This window comes from Aegilops tauschii, chromosome 2 (assembly GCF_002575655.3).
Source record: "Aegilops tauschii subsp. strangulata cultivar AL8/78 chromosome 2, Aet v6.0, whole genome shotgun sequence".
Classification (NCBI taxonomy): Eukaryota; Viridiplantae; Streptophyta; class Magnoliopsida; order Poales; family Poaceae; genus Aegilops; species Aegilops tauschii.
In genome coordinates, this window is record NC_053036.3 from 581,395,532 (window position 1) to 581,411,540 (window position 16,009).

Below are 16,009 nucleotides of genomic sequence, written 5' to 3' on the forward strand. Positions count from 1 at the left end.
TCAAAGAAGAAGAAATACAAGGATTACAGTTCTGATGATGCGAAGAAAAAGAAGAAATCCTCAAAATCTTCATCATCAAAATCCTCAAAGTCTTCATCTCACAAGAAGAGCAGCTCCAAGAAGGCTCGGCATTCATTGGCAAGGAAATGAACTTTGAGGCTGAATCTGAAGAAAATGAGGAAGAGGAGGCATCTGAGGATTCCGAATCCGGTGTGGCGAGCCTAGCCCTCGCTACTGCATTCGTCAGCAAGTCTATCTTCAACACTGAAGAAAATGACCTCACCAACAAGGCTGATGAAGGCAATGATGACTACGCTCCCACCTATTGCTTCATGGCAAAGGGTGCCAAGGTACTCAAATATACCTCCTCTGAATCAAGTGAGAATGAATCTGATGAAAACCTTAAGCCCAGCTATTCTAAACTTGCTAAGATTGCTGTGAAACAACAAAGGGCCCTTGAAAAGGTTCATAACATGCTTAGTAAGAGTGATGATATGTTGAGTGAAGAAATGGATCAGTCAAAAGCTTTGGCTGAAAGTCTTCAGAGACTTCAGACTAGGTTTGACAACCTTCAAGATCATCATAACACTCTCTTGTCTGATCATGAGAAGCTTTCTTATGAATTTCTTCAAAGAAAGCAAGATCTTGAGAAGCTAAGAGTAAGTTATGAAGATCTTCAGAAGGAGCGCGATTCATTACTTTCTCAACAAATCAGCGCTACTCAGGAAGAATTTGTTCCTCCATGTTTGAAATGCATTGAACGTGAATCTGCTAATTCTTCACCTGAATGTTCAAATGCTTCTAATGCTGCAAATTCTTCAACTGTCTCTGCTATTACTAATTCCTCATCTGAGGACATTGCTAGTATCACTGACGATGCAGGGCTGAAGGAATTGTACATGACAGGCATGTACAAAAGCCTCAAAGGGCATCAGACTCTTTGTGATGTGCTTAAAAAGCAGATCCTCAACAGGAACCCTAGGAAAGAGGGTATTGCCTTTGAGAGGAAACTCAATGCTGATGGTACATATTGGAAGCCTGAGCAGTACCCCAAAACCTCATGGGTTGCTGCAAAGGGACCTCCAGTTGATCCATCTAATTTATCTGGCTTTACATGTGAATCTTCTCATTCTTCTGATGGGTCATTTGACTCCAACTATAAACTATTCAAAAATCAGAATGGTGAAGTATTTGCTAGATATGTTGGCACTAACTGCAGGAACGGTTCTCCTATGAAGAAAATCTGGGTTCCCAAAAGGTGCCTTGAAAGTCTTCAGGTGAATGTCCTCATGACACCACCTGTGAAGAATATGGACCCCAGATCAAATTCTTCATATGGACCAAATTCTTCATATGGATCCAAGTCCTCATATGGACCAAATTCCTCACATGGATCAAATTCCTCAAAAGGATCAAAGTCCTCATATGAACATCATCGTGCTAACAACTCTGTTTCGCAGGGAAGAGCCAAGGGCTATGAATATGAGCATTATTCTTCTAATCATTATGTTCATAAGTCCTTGAAGAATTTCTCTGCTTATTCATATGCTTACCCTAACTTCTCTTATGTGAAACGAAATGGATTGGCTTCTATGCCACCTTTCTTGTATGGAGCTCGCAGAGTGATGAACTCTTTGCCACCCCTTCAGATGTGGGTGCTGAAGAAAAAGAACTAATCTCTTCTGCAGGGTCAGGTCTCCAGACGTGCTTGAACGTCTGAAGAATTTGCTGGAGACCTGAAGAGTGCCTGAAAGGACGCAGGCTAATCATGAAGAAATGAACTTTCATTTCTCACGTCCTCATATTGTCTTAACTATTGCACTGCTTGATGAAATTCGTCTGATGAATTGTGATGTCATATTCTTCACTGGTGAAGTATATCAAGTTCGTAAGCTGCACTAATTCATCTGCAGGATGATCAACCCAAAGCCACTGAGTGGGTCCTCGATAGTGGTGTTGGGGATCGTTGGAGAATTTTAAAATTTTCTACGCACCACCAAGATCCATCTATGGAGTTTACTAGCAACGAGAAGGAAGGAGTGCATCTACATACCCTTGTAGATCGCGAGCGGAAGCGTTCAAGTGAACGGGGTTGATGGAGTCGTACTCGTCGTGATCCAAATCACCGATGACCGAGCGCCGAACGGACGGCACCTCCACGTTCAACACACGTACGGAGCAGCGATGTCTCCTCCTTCTTGATCAAGAAAGGGGGAAGGAGAGGTTGATGGAGATCCAGCAGCACGACGGCGTGGTGGTGGAAGTAGCGGGGATCCCGGCAGGGCTTCGCCAAGCACAAGCAGGAAGGAGAGGTGTCACGGGAGGGAGAGGGAGGCGCCAGGGGCTAGGGTACTGCTGCCCTCCCTTCCTCCCACTATATATAGGCCCCCTGGGGGGCACCGGCCCTGGGATCCCATCTACATGGGGGGGGGGGCGGCCAAGGGGGGAAACTTGCCCCCCAAGCCAGGTGGGGCGCCCCCACCCCCAGGGTTTCCAACCCTAGGCGCAGGGGGAGGCCCATGGGGGGCGCACCAGCCCACCAGGGGCTGGTTCCCCTCCCAATTCAGCCCATGGGGCCCTCTGGGATAGGTGGCCCCACCCGGTGGACCCCCGGGACCCTTCCGGTGGTCCCGGTACAATACCGATAACCCCCGAAACTTTCCCGGTGGCCGAAACTGGACTTCCTATATATAATTCTTCACCTCCGGACCATTCCGGAACTCCTCGTGACGTCCTGGATCTCATCCGGGACTCCGAACAACTTTCGGGTTTCCGCATACTAATATCTCTACAACCCTAGCGTCACCGAACCTTAAGTGTGTAGACCCTACGGGTTCGGGAGACATGCAGACATGACCGAGACGACTCTCCGGTCAATAACCAACAGCGGGATCTGGATACGCATGTTGGATCCCACATGTTCCATGATGATCTCATCGGATGAACCACGATGTTGAGGATTCAATCAATCCCGTATACAATTCCCTTTGTCAATCGGTACGTTACTTGCCCGAGATTCGATCGTCGGTATCCCAATACCTTGTTCAATCTCGTTACCGGCAAGTCACTTTACTCGTACCATAATGCATGATCCCGTGACCAAACACTTGGTCACATTGAGCTCATTATGATGATGCATTACCGAGTGGGCCCAGAGATACCTCTCCGTTATACGGAGTGACAAATCCCAGTCTTGATTTGTGCCAACCCAACAGACACTTTCGGAGATACCCGTAGTGCACCTTTATAGCCACCCAGTTACGTTGTGACGTTTGGCACACCCAAAGCACTCCTACGGTATCCGGGAGTTGCACAATCTCATGGTCTAAGGAAATGAAACTTGACATTGGAAAAGCTCTAGCAAATGAACTACACGATCTTTGTGCTATGCTTAGGATTGGGTCTTGTCCATCACATCATTCTCCTAATGATGTGATCCCGTTATCAATGACATCCAATGTCCATATTCAGGAAACCATGACTATCTGTTGATCAACGAGCTAGTCAACTAGAGGCTTACTAGGGACATGTTGTGGTCTATGTATTCACACATGTATTACGATTTACGGATAACACAATTATAGCATGAACAATAGACAATTATCATGAACAAAGAAATATAATAATAACCATTTTATTATTGCCTCTAGGGCATATTTCCAACAGCCTCCCACTTGCACTAGAGTCAATAATCTAGTTACATTGTGATGAATCGAACACCCATAGAGTTCTGGTGTTGATCATGTTTTGCTCTAGGGAGAGGTTTAGTCAACGGATCTGCTACATTCAGGTCTGTATGTACTTTACAAATATCTATGTCTCCATTTTGAACACTTTCACGAATGGAGTTGAAGCGATGCTTGATATGCCTGGTCTTCCTGTGAAACCTGGGCTCCTTGGCAAGGGCAATAGCTCCAGTGTTGTCACATAAGAGAGTCATCGGGCCCGACGCATTGGGAATCACCCCTAGGTCGGTAATGAACTCCTTTATCCAGATTGCTTCCTGTGCTGCCTCTGAGGCCGCCATGTACTCCGCTTCACATGTAGATCCAGCCACGACGCTTTGCTTGCAACTGCACCAGCTTACTGCCCCTCCATTCAAAATATACACGTATCCGGTTTGTGACTTAGAGTCATCCAGATCTGTGTCGAAGCTAGCGTCGACGTAACCCTTTACGACGAGCTCTTCGTCACCTCCATAAATGAGAAACATATCCTTAGTCCTTTTCAGGTACTTCAGGATATTCTTGACCGCTGTCCAGTGTTCCATGCCGGGAATACTTTGGTACCTTCCTACCAAACTTACGGCAAGGTTTACATCAGGTCTGGTACACAGCATGGCATACATAATAGACCCTATGGCCGAGGCATAGGGGATGACACTCATCTTCTCTCTATCTTCTGCCGTGGTCGGGCATTGAGCCGTGCTCAATTGCACACCTTGCAATACAGGCAAGAACCCCTTCTTGGACTGATCCATATTGAACTTCTTCAATATCTTGTCAAGGTACGTACTCTGTGAAAGACCAATGAGGCGTCTTGATCTATCTCTATAGATCTTGATGCCTAATATATAAGCAGCTTCTCCAAGGTCCTTCATTGAAAAACACTTATTCAAATAGGCCTTTATACTTTCCAAGAATTCTATATCATTTCCCATCAATAGTATGTCATCCACATATAATATGAGAAATGCTACAGAGCTCCCACTCACTTTCTTGTAAACACAGGCTTCTCCATAAGCCTGTGTAAACCCAAACGCTTTGATCATCTCATCAAATCGAATGTTCCAACTCCGAGATGCTTGCACCAGCCCATAGATGGAGCGCTGGAGCTTGCATACCTTGTTAGCATTCTTTGGATCGACAAAACCTTCCGGCTGCATCATACACAATTCTTCCTTAAGAAAGCCGTTAAGGAATGCCGTTTTGACGTCCATTTGCCATATCTCATAATCATAGAATGCGGCAATTGCTAACATGATTCGGACGGACTTCAGCTTCGCTACGGGTGAGAAAGTCTCATCGTAGTCAACCCCTTGAACTTGTCGATAACCCTTAGCGACAAGTCGAGCCTTATAGATGGTCACATTACCATCTGCGTCTGTCTTCTTCTTAAAGATCCATTTATTTTCTATGGCTCGCCGATCATCGGGCAAGTCAGTCAAAGTCCATACTTCGTTTTCATACATGGATCCTATCTCGGATTGCATGGCTTCAAGCCATTTGTTGGAATCCGGGCCCGCCATCGCTTCTTCATAGTTCGAAGGTTCACCGTTGTCTAACAACATGATTTCCAGGACAGGGTTGCCGTACCACTCTGGTGCGGAACGTGTCCTTGTGGACCTACGAAGTTCAGCAGTAACTTGATCCAAAGCTTCATGATCATCATCATTAACTTCCTCCCCAGTCGGTGTAGGCACCACAGGAACATCTTCCCGCGCTGCGCTACTTTCCGGTTCGGAAGGGGTGACTATCACCTCATCAAGTTCCACTTTCCTCCCACTTATTTCTTTCGAGAGAAACTCTTTCTCTAGAAAGGAACCGTTTTTGGCAACAAATATCTTGCCTTTGGATCTGAGGTAGAAGGTATACCCAATGGTTTCCTTGGGGTATCCTATGAAGACGCATTTCTCCGACTTGGGTTCGAGCTTTTCAGGTTGAAGTTTCTTGACATAAGCATCGCATCCCCAAACTTTTAGAAATGACAGCTTAGGTTTCTTCCCAAACCATAATTCATACGATGTCGTCTCAACGGATTTCAACGGAGCCCTATTTAAAGTGAATGCGACAGTCTCTAAAGCATAGCCCCAAAATGAGAGCGGTAGATCGGTAAGAGACATCATAGATCGCACCATGTCCAATAGAGTGCGATTACGACGTTCGGACACACCATTTCGCTGAGGTGTTCCAGGCGGCGTGAGTTGTGAAACTATTCCACATTTCCTTAAGTGTGTGCCAAATTCGTGACTTAAATATTCCCCTCCACGATCTGATCGTAGGAACTTTATTTTCCTGTCACGTTGATTCTCAACCTCACTCTGAAATTCCTTGAACTTTTCAAAGGTCTCAGACTTGTGTTTCATTAGGTAGACATACCCATATCTACTTAAGTCATCAGTGAGAGTGAGAACATAACGATAGCCATCGCGAGCCTCAACGCTCATTGGACCGCACACATCAGTATGTATGATTTCCAATAAGTTGGTTGCTCGCTCCATTGTTCCGGAGAACGGAGTCTTGGTCATCTTACCCATGAGGCATGGTTCGCACGTGTCAAATGATTCGTAATCAAGAGACTCCAAAAGTCCATCTGCATGGAGCTTCTTCATGCGTTTGACACCAATGTGACCAAGGCGGCAGTGCCACAAGTATGTGGGACTATCGTTATCAACTTTACATCTTTTGGTATTCACACTATGAATATGTGTAACATCACGTTCGAGATTCATTAAGAATAAACCATTGACCAGCGGGGCATGACCATAAAACATATCTCTCATATAAATAGAACAACCATTATTCTCGGATTTAAATGAGTAGCCATCTCGCATTAAACGAGATCCAGATACAATGTTCATGCTCAAAGCTGGCACTAAATAACAATTATTGAGGTTTAAAACTAATCCCGTAGGTAAATGCAGAGGTAGCGTGCCGACGGCGATCACATCGACCTTGGAACCATTCCCGACGCGCATCATCACCTCGTCCTTCGCCAGTCTCCGTTTATTCCGCAGCTCCTGTTTTGAGTTACAAATATGAGCAACCGCACCGGTATCAAATACCCAGGAGCTACTACGAGTACTGGTAAGGTACACATCAATTACATGTATATCACATATACCTTTGGTGTTGCCGGCCTTCTTGTCCGCTAAGTATTTGGGGCAGTTCCGCTTCCAGTGACCACTTCCGTTGCAATAAAAGCACTCAGTCTCAGGCTTGGGTCCATTCTTTGACTTCTTCCCGGTAACTGGCTTACCGGGCGCGGCAACTCCCTTGCCGTCCTTCTTGAAGTTCTTCTTACCCTTGCCCTTCTTGAACTTAGTGGTTTTATTCACCATCAACACTTGATGTTCCTTTCTGATCTCCACCTCCGCTGATTTGAGCATTGAATATACCTCAGGAATGGTCTTTTCCATCCCCTGCATATTGAAGTTCATCACAAAGCTCTTGTAGCTCGGTGGAAGCGACTGAAGGATTCTGTCAATGACCGCGTCATCCGGGAGATTAACTCCCAGCTGAGACAAGCGGTTGTGTAACCCAGACATTTTGAGTATGTGCTCACTGACAGAACTATTCTCCTCCATTTTACAACTGAAGAACTTGTCGGAGACTTCATATCTCTCGACCCGGGCATGAGCTTGGAAAACCATTTTCAGCTCTTCGAACATCTCATATGCTCCATGTTTCTCAAAACGCTTTTGGAGCCCCGGTTCTAAGCTGGACAGCATGCCGCACTAAACGAGGGAGTAATCATCAGCACGTGATTGCCAAGCGTTCATAACGTCTTGGTTCTCTGGGATGGGTGCTTCACGTAGCGGTGCTTCTAGGACATAATCTTTCTTGGCAGCTATGAGGATGATCCTCAGGTTCCGGACCCAGTCCGTATAGTTGTTGCCATCATCTTTCAGCTTGGTTTTCTCTAGGAACGCGTTGAAGTTGAGGGCAACGTGGGCCATTTGATCTACAAGACATATTGTAAAGATTTTAGACTAAGTTCATGATAATTAATATCATCTAATCAAATTATTCAATGAACTCCCACTCAGATAGACATCCCTCTAGTCATCTAAGTGAAACATGATCCGAGTTAACTAGGCCGTGTCCGATCATCACGTGAGACGGACTAGTCAAGATCGGTGAACATCTTCATGTTGATCGTATCTTCTATACGACTCATGCTCAACCTTTCGGTCTTCCATGTTCCGAGGCCATGTCTGTACATGCTAGGCTCGTCAAGTGAACCTAAGTGTATTGCGTGTGTTCCGAGGCCATGTCTGTACATGCTAGGCTCGTCAACACCCGTTGTATGCGAACGTTAGAATCTATCACACCCGATCATCACGTGGTGCTTCGAAACAACGAACCTTCGCAACGGTGCATAGTTAGGGGGAACACTTTCTTGAAATTATTATAAGGGATCATCTTACTTACTACCGTCGTTCTAAGAAAATAAGATGTAAAACATGATAAACATCACATGCAATCAAATAGTGACATGATATGGCAAATATCATTTTGCTCCTTTGATCTCCATCTTCGGGGCGCCATGATCATCTTCGTCACCGGCATGACACCATGATCTCCATCATCATGATCTCCATCATCGTGTCTTCATGAAGTTGTCACGCCAACGATTACTTCTACTTCTATGGCTAACGTGTTTAGCAATAAAGTAAAGTAATTTACATGGCGTTATTCAATGACACGCAGGTCATACAAAAATAAAGACAACTCCTATGGCTCCTGCCGGTTGTCATATTCATCGACATGCAAGTCGTGATTCCTATTACAAGAACATGATCAATCTCATACATCACATATATCTCATTCATCACATCCTTTTGGCCATATGACATCACAAGGCACATGCTGCAAAAACAAGTTAGACGTCCTCTAATTGTTGTTGCAAGTTTTTACGTGGCTTCTATAGGTTTCTAGCAAGAACGTTTCTTACCTACGTAAAACCACAACGTGATATGCCAATTTCTATTTACCCTTCATAAGGAACCTTTTCATCGAATCCGTTCCGACTAAAGTGGGAGAGACAGACACCCGCTAGCCACCTTATGCAACTAGTGCATGTCAGTCGGTGGAACCTGTCTCATGTAAGCGTACGTGTAAGGTCGGTCCGGGCCGCTTCATCCCACAATACCGCCGAAACAAGATAAGACTAGTAGTGGCAAGAAAAATTGACAACATCTACGCCCACAACTACTTTGTGTTCTACTCTTGCATAGTAACTACGCATAGGCCTGGCTCATGATGCCACTGTTGGGGATCGTTGCAGAATTTTAAAATTTTCTACGCATCACCAAGATCCATCTATGGAGTTTACTAGCAACGAGAAGGAAGGAGTGCATCTACATACCCTTGTAGATCGCGAGCGGAAGTGTTCAAGTGAACGGGGTTGATGGAGTCGTACTCGTCGTGATCCAAATCACCGATGACCGAGCGCCGAACGGACGGCACCTCCGCGTTCAACACACGTACGGAGCAGCGACGTCTCCTCCTTGTTGATCCAGCAAGGGGGAAGGAGAGGTTGATGGAGATCCAGCAGCACGACAGCGTGGTGGTGGAAGTAGCGGGGATCCCGGCAGGGCTTCGCCAAGCACAAGCGGGAAGGAGAGGTGTCACGGGAGGGAGAGGGAGGCGCCAGGGGCTAGGGTACTGCTGCCCTCCCTTCCCCCCACTATATATAGGCCCCCTGGGGGGGGGGGGTGGCGCCGGCCCTGGGATCCCATGTACATGGGGGGGGGGGGCGGCGGCCAAGGGGGGAAACTTGCCCCCCAAGCCAGGTGGGGCGCCCCCACCCCCAGGGTTTCCAACCCTAGGCGCAGGGGGAGGCCCATAGGGGGCGCACCAGCCCACCAGGGGCTGGTTCCCCTCCCACTTCAGCCCATGGGGCCCTCCGGGATAGGTGGCCCCACCCGATGGACCCCCGGGACCCTTCCGGTGGTCCCGGTACAATACCAATAACCCCCGAAACTTTCCCGGTGGCCGAAACTGGACTTCCTATATATAATTCTTCACCTCCGGACCATTCCGGAACTCCTCATGACATCCTGGATCTCATCCGGGACTCCGAATAACTTTCGGGTTTCCGCATACTAATATCTCTACAACCCTAGCATCACCGAACCTTAAGTGTGTAGACCCTACGGGTTCGGGAGACATGCAGACATGACCGAGACGACTCTCCGGTCAATAACCAACAGCGGGATCTGGATACCCATGTTGGCTCCCACATGTTCCACGATGATCTCATCGGATGAACCACGATGTCGAGGATTCAATCAATCCCGTATACAATTCCCTTTGTCAATCAGTACGTTACTTGCCCGAGATTCGATCGTCGGTATCCCAATACCTTGTTCAATCTCGTTACCGGCAAGTCACTTTACTCGTACCGTAATGCAGGATCCCGTGACCAACCACTTGGTCACATTGAGCTTATTATGATGATGCATTACCGAGTGGGCCCAGAGATACCTCTCCGTCATACGGAGTGACAAATCCCAGTCTCTATTCGTGCCAACCCAACAGACACTTTCGGAGATACCCGTAGTGCACCTTTATAGCCACCCAGTTACGCTGTGACGTTTGGCACACCCAAAGCACTCCTACGGTATCCGGGAGTTGCACAATCTCATGGTCTAAGGAAATGAAACTTGACATTGGAAAAGCTCTAGCAAACGAACTACACGATCTTTGTGCTATGCTTAGGATTGGGTCTTGTCCATCACATCATTCTCCTAATGATGTGATCCCGTTATCAATGACATCCAATGTCCATAGTCAGGAAACCATGACTATCTGTTGATCAACGAGCTAGTCAACTAGAGGCTTACTAGGGACACGTTGTGGTCTATGTATTCACACATGTATTACGATTTCCGGATAACACAATTATAGCATGAACAATAGACAATTATCATGAACAAAGAAATATAATAATAACCATTTTATTATTGCCTCTAGGGCATATTTCCAACAAGTGGATGTACAAATCACATGACTGGTGACAAGAATCTATTGATGGATGCACCTTTGTCACCATCGCATCTGAAGCATATCATCTTCGCTGACAAAGGCAAAAGTCAGGTATTGGGTCTAGGTAAGGTTGCGATCACATAGGATCGACACATGGACAAAGTCATGCTTGTCGAGTCCTTAGGATACAATCTTATGTCTGTCTCAATGCTTTGTGATCTTGATATGGTAGTTGTCTTTGGCAAGTACCGTTGTGTTGTGGTTATGGAAGCTGACAATTCCAAAGTCTTCGAAGGCTTTAGGAGAGGAGACTTGTATATTGTTGATTTCTCTATAGGACTGCAACCAGCCGTGTGCCTACTTGCAAAAGCTTCAGAAGGTTGGCTATGGCATCGATGACTTGGTCATGCAGGCATGAGGAATTTGCACACGCTTGCGAAGAAGAAGCATGTCATTGGCATTGAGAATGTCAAATTACTCAAGGATCACCTGTGTGGAGCTTGTGAAGCTGGAAAGGTGACCAAGACTAAGCATCCAGCGAAGACTATCATGACCACTACTCGACCATTCGAATTGCTTCACATGGACCTCTTTGGTCCTAACCATTACTCAGCTATCACAAATGATGCATCTCTCTATGGCCTTGTTATTGTTGATGATTACTCTCGTTACACATGGGTACACATTGTTACTTACAAACATGAAGTGCAGGAAGTCTTCAAACGATTTTCCTCGAGGGCTTCAACCAACTTTGGTGTGAAGATCAAGCACATTAGAAGTGACAATGGAACTGAGTTCAAGAATTCTGGTCTTGATGACTATCTTGATGAACTTGGTATTACTCACGAGTTATCTGCTCCTTACACTCCTCAGCAGAATGGCGTCGTGGAGCGCAAGAACAGGACTCTTGTTGAGATGGCTTGCACTATGCTTTATGAGTACAAGACACCTTGTCACTTCTGGATTGAGGCAATTTATACTGCGTGCCACATCATCAACAGGGTATATCTTCACAAATTCTTCAAGAAGACTGCATATGAACTCCTCACTGACAAGAAACCCAATGTGAGTTATTTCAAAGCCTTCGGTGCTAAATGTTGGATTAGAGATCCTCATCACAATGCTAAATTTGCACCGAAAGCACATGAAGGTTTTATGCTTGGTTACGGAAAGGACTCGCACACCTACAGAGTCTTCAACAACGTTCTTCACAAGGTTGTTGAATCTATAGATGTGCGGTTCAATGAAACTAATGGCTCGCAAAGAGAGCACCTACCCTCTGTGATAGATGAACCAGCACCTGAGGAAACTATCAAGTTCAAGGCTACTGAGGATGTCATTCCTACCGAAGAATCTGCTGAAGAATTCATCCCTGAATGTGAAGAACGTCGAGCTAATGCACCTGAAGAAATTGCTGAAGAAAATGGTGCTGAAGAAAATGTTGATCAAATTCCTCGACGACAACCTACTCATCCTCGCGTTGCAAAAGAAGTGCAAGTTGAAAAGATCATCGATAACACTGAAGCACCAGGTCCTCTCACACGCTCAAAAGCTTCACATTTATCTAACTTTTGTGGGCACTATGCTTTTGTCTCTATCACAGAGCCCACTAAGGTAGATGAAGCTGTTGGGGAACGTAGCAGAAATTCAAAATTTTCTACGCATCACCAAGATCAATCTATGGAGTAATCTAGCAATGAGGGGAAGGGGAGTGCATCTATATACCATTGTAGATCGCGATGCGGAAGTGTTGCAAGAACGCGGATGAAGGAGTCGTACTCGTAGCGATTCAGATCGCGGTTGATTCCGATCTAAGCGCCGAACCACGGCGCCTCCGCGTTCAACACACGTGCAGCCCGGTGACGTCTCCCATGCCTTGCTCCAGCAAGGAGAGAGGGAGAGGTTGGGGAAGACTCCATCCAGCAGCAGCACAATGGCATGGTGGTGATGGAGGAGCGTGGCACTCCAGCAGGGCTTTGCCAAGCACTGCGAGAGACGAGGAGGGAGAGGGGTAGGGCTGCGCCAAGAGAGAGATGTTCTCATGTATATGGCAGCCCCAAAACCCCTACTATATATAGGGGAGGGGGAGGGGCTGCGCCCCCATCTAGGGTTCCCCCCCAAGGGGTGCGGCCAGCCCTAGATGGGACTTGGAGGGGCGGCCAATGGGGAAGAGAGGGGGGCGCACCACTAGGTGGGCCTTAGGCCCATCTGAGCCTAGGGTTTCCCCTTCCCCCCCTTCCTGCGCCCTGGGCCCCTTGTGGGAGGCGCACCAGCCCACCTAGGGGCTGGTCCCTTCCCACACTTGGCCCACGCAGCCCTCTGGGGCCGGTGGCCCCACCTGGTGGACCCCCGGGACCCTCCCGGTGGTCCCGGTACGTTACCGATAGCACCCGAAACTTTTCCGGTGACCAAAACAGAACTTCCCATATATAAATCTTTACCTCCGGACCATTCCGGAACTCCTCGTGACGTCCGGGATCTCATCCGGGACTCTGAACAACATTCGGTAACCACGTATATCTATTCCCTATAACCCTAGCATCATCGAACCTTAAGTGTGTAGACCCTACGGGTTCGGGAACCATGCAGACATTACCGAGACGTTCTCCGGCCAATAACCAACAGCGGGATTTGGATACCCATGTTGGCTCCCACATGTTCCACGATGATCTCATCGGATGAACCACGAAGTCGGGGATTCAATCAATCCCGTATACAATTCCCTTTGTCAATCGGTATGTTACTTGCCCGAGATTCGATCGTCGGTATCCCGATACCTTGTTCAATCTCGTTACCGGCAAGTCTCTTTACTCGTTCCGTAACACATCATCCCGTGATCAACTCCTTGGTCACATTGTGCACATTATGATGATGTCCTACCGTGTGGGCCCAGAGATACCTCTCCGTTTACACTGAGTGACAAATCCCAGTCTCGATTCGTGCCAACCCAACAGACACTTTCGGAGATACTTGTAGTGCACCTTTATAGCCACCCAGTTACGTTGTGACGTTTGGTACACCCAAAGCATTCCTACGGTATCCGGGAGTTGCACAATCTCATGGTCTAAGGAAATGATACTTGACATTAGAAAAGCTCTTAGCAAACGAACTACACGATCTTGTGCTAGGCTTAGGATTGGGTCTTGTCCATCACATCATTCTCCTAATGATGTGATCCCGTTATCAACGACATCCAATGTCCATGGTCAGGAAACCGTAACCATCTATTGATCAACGAGCTAGTCAACTAGAGGCTTACTAGGGACATGGTGTTGTCTATGTATCCACACATGTATCTGAGTTTCCTATCAATACAATTCTAGCATGGATAATAAACGATTATCATGAACAAGGAAATATAATAATAACCAATTTATTATTGCCTCTAGGGCATATTTCCAACAGTCCCCCACTTGCACTAGAGTCAATAATCTAGTTCACATCACCATGTGATTAACACTCACAGGTCACATCACCATGTGACCAACATCTAAAGAGTTTACTAGAGTCAACAATCTAGTTCACATCACTATGTGATTAACACTCAATGAGTTCTGGTTTGATCATGTTATGCTTGTGAGAGAGGTTATTAGTCAACGGGTCTGAACCTTTCAGATCCGTGTGTGCTTTACGAATATCTATGTCATCTTGTGGATGCTACCACGCGCTACTTGGAGCCATTTCAAATAACTTCTCTACTATACGAATCCGGTTTACTACTCAGAGTCATCCGGATTAGTGTCAAAGTTCGCATCGACGTAACCCTTTACGACGAACTCCTTTTCACCTCCATAATCGAGAAAATTCCTTAGTCCACTAGATACTAAGGATAAGTTCGATTGCTGTCATGTGATCCGTTCCCGGATCACTATTGTACCCCTTGACCAACTCATGGCAAGGCACACTTCATGTGCGGTACACAGCATAGCATACTGTAGAGCCTACGTCTAAAGCATAGGGGACGACCTTCGTCCTTTCTCTCTCTTCTGCTGTGGTCAGGTCTTGAGTCTTACTCAATACTCACACCTTGTAACACAGCCAAGAACTCCTTCTTTGCTGATCTATTTTGAACTCTTTCAAAATCATGTCAAGGTGTGCGTTCTTTGAAAGTATCATCGGGCGTCTTGATCTATCTCTATAGATCTTGATGCCCAATATGTAAGCAGCTTTATCCAGGTCTTCCTTTGAAAAACTCCTTTCAAACAACCCTTTATGCTTTCCAGAAATTTTACATCATTTCGGATCAACAATATGTCATTCACATATACTTATCAGAAATGTTGTAGCGCTCCCACTCACTTTATTGTAAATACAAGTTTCTAACAAACTTTGTATAAACCCAAAACCTTTGATCACTCCATCAAAGCGTATATTCTGACTCCGAGATGCTTGCTCTAGTCCATGGAAGGATCGCTGGAGCTAGCATACCTTTTAGCATCCTTAGGACAAAACCTTTCTGATTGTATCACATACAACCTTTCCTTACGAAAAGTGGTAAGGAAACTTGTTTTGACATCCATCTGCCAGATTTCATAAATGCAGCTAATGCTAACATGATTCCGACGGACTTAAGCATCGCTACGGATGAGAAAATATCATCGTAGTCAACTCCTTGAACTTGTGAAAATTCTCTTTGCCACAAGTCGAGCTTCATAGACGGTAACATTACCGTCCATGTCCGTCTTCTTCTTAAAGATCCATTTATCTCAATGGCTTGCCGATCATCGGGCAAGTTCACCAAAGTCCATGCTTTGTTCTGATACATGGATCCTATCTCGGATTTCATGGCTTCTAACCATTTGTCGGAATATGGGCCCACCATCGCTTCTCCATAGCTCGTAGGTTCAGTATTGTCTAACAACATGATATCTAAGACAAGATTACCGTACCACTTAGGAGTAGTACATATCCTTGTCGACCTACAAGGTTTGATAGTGACTTGATCCGAAGTTTCATTATCACTATCATAAGCTTCCACTTCAATTGGTGTAGGTGCCACAGGAACAACTTCCTGTGCCCTGCTACACTCTAGTTGAAGTGACGGTTCAATAACCTTATCAAGTCTCCACCATCCTCCCACTCAATTCTTTCGAGAGAAACTTTTCCTCGAGAAAGGACTCGTTTCTAGAAGAAATTACTTTTGCTTCCAGATCTGAAATAGGAGGTATACCCAACTGTTTTGGGTATTCTATGAAGATGCATTAATCCGCTTTGGGTTCGAGCTTATCAGCCTGAAACTTTTTCACATAAGCGTCGCAGCCCCAAACTTTTAAGAAACGACAGCTTACGTTTCTCTA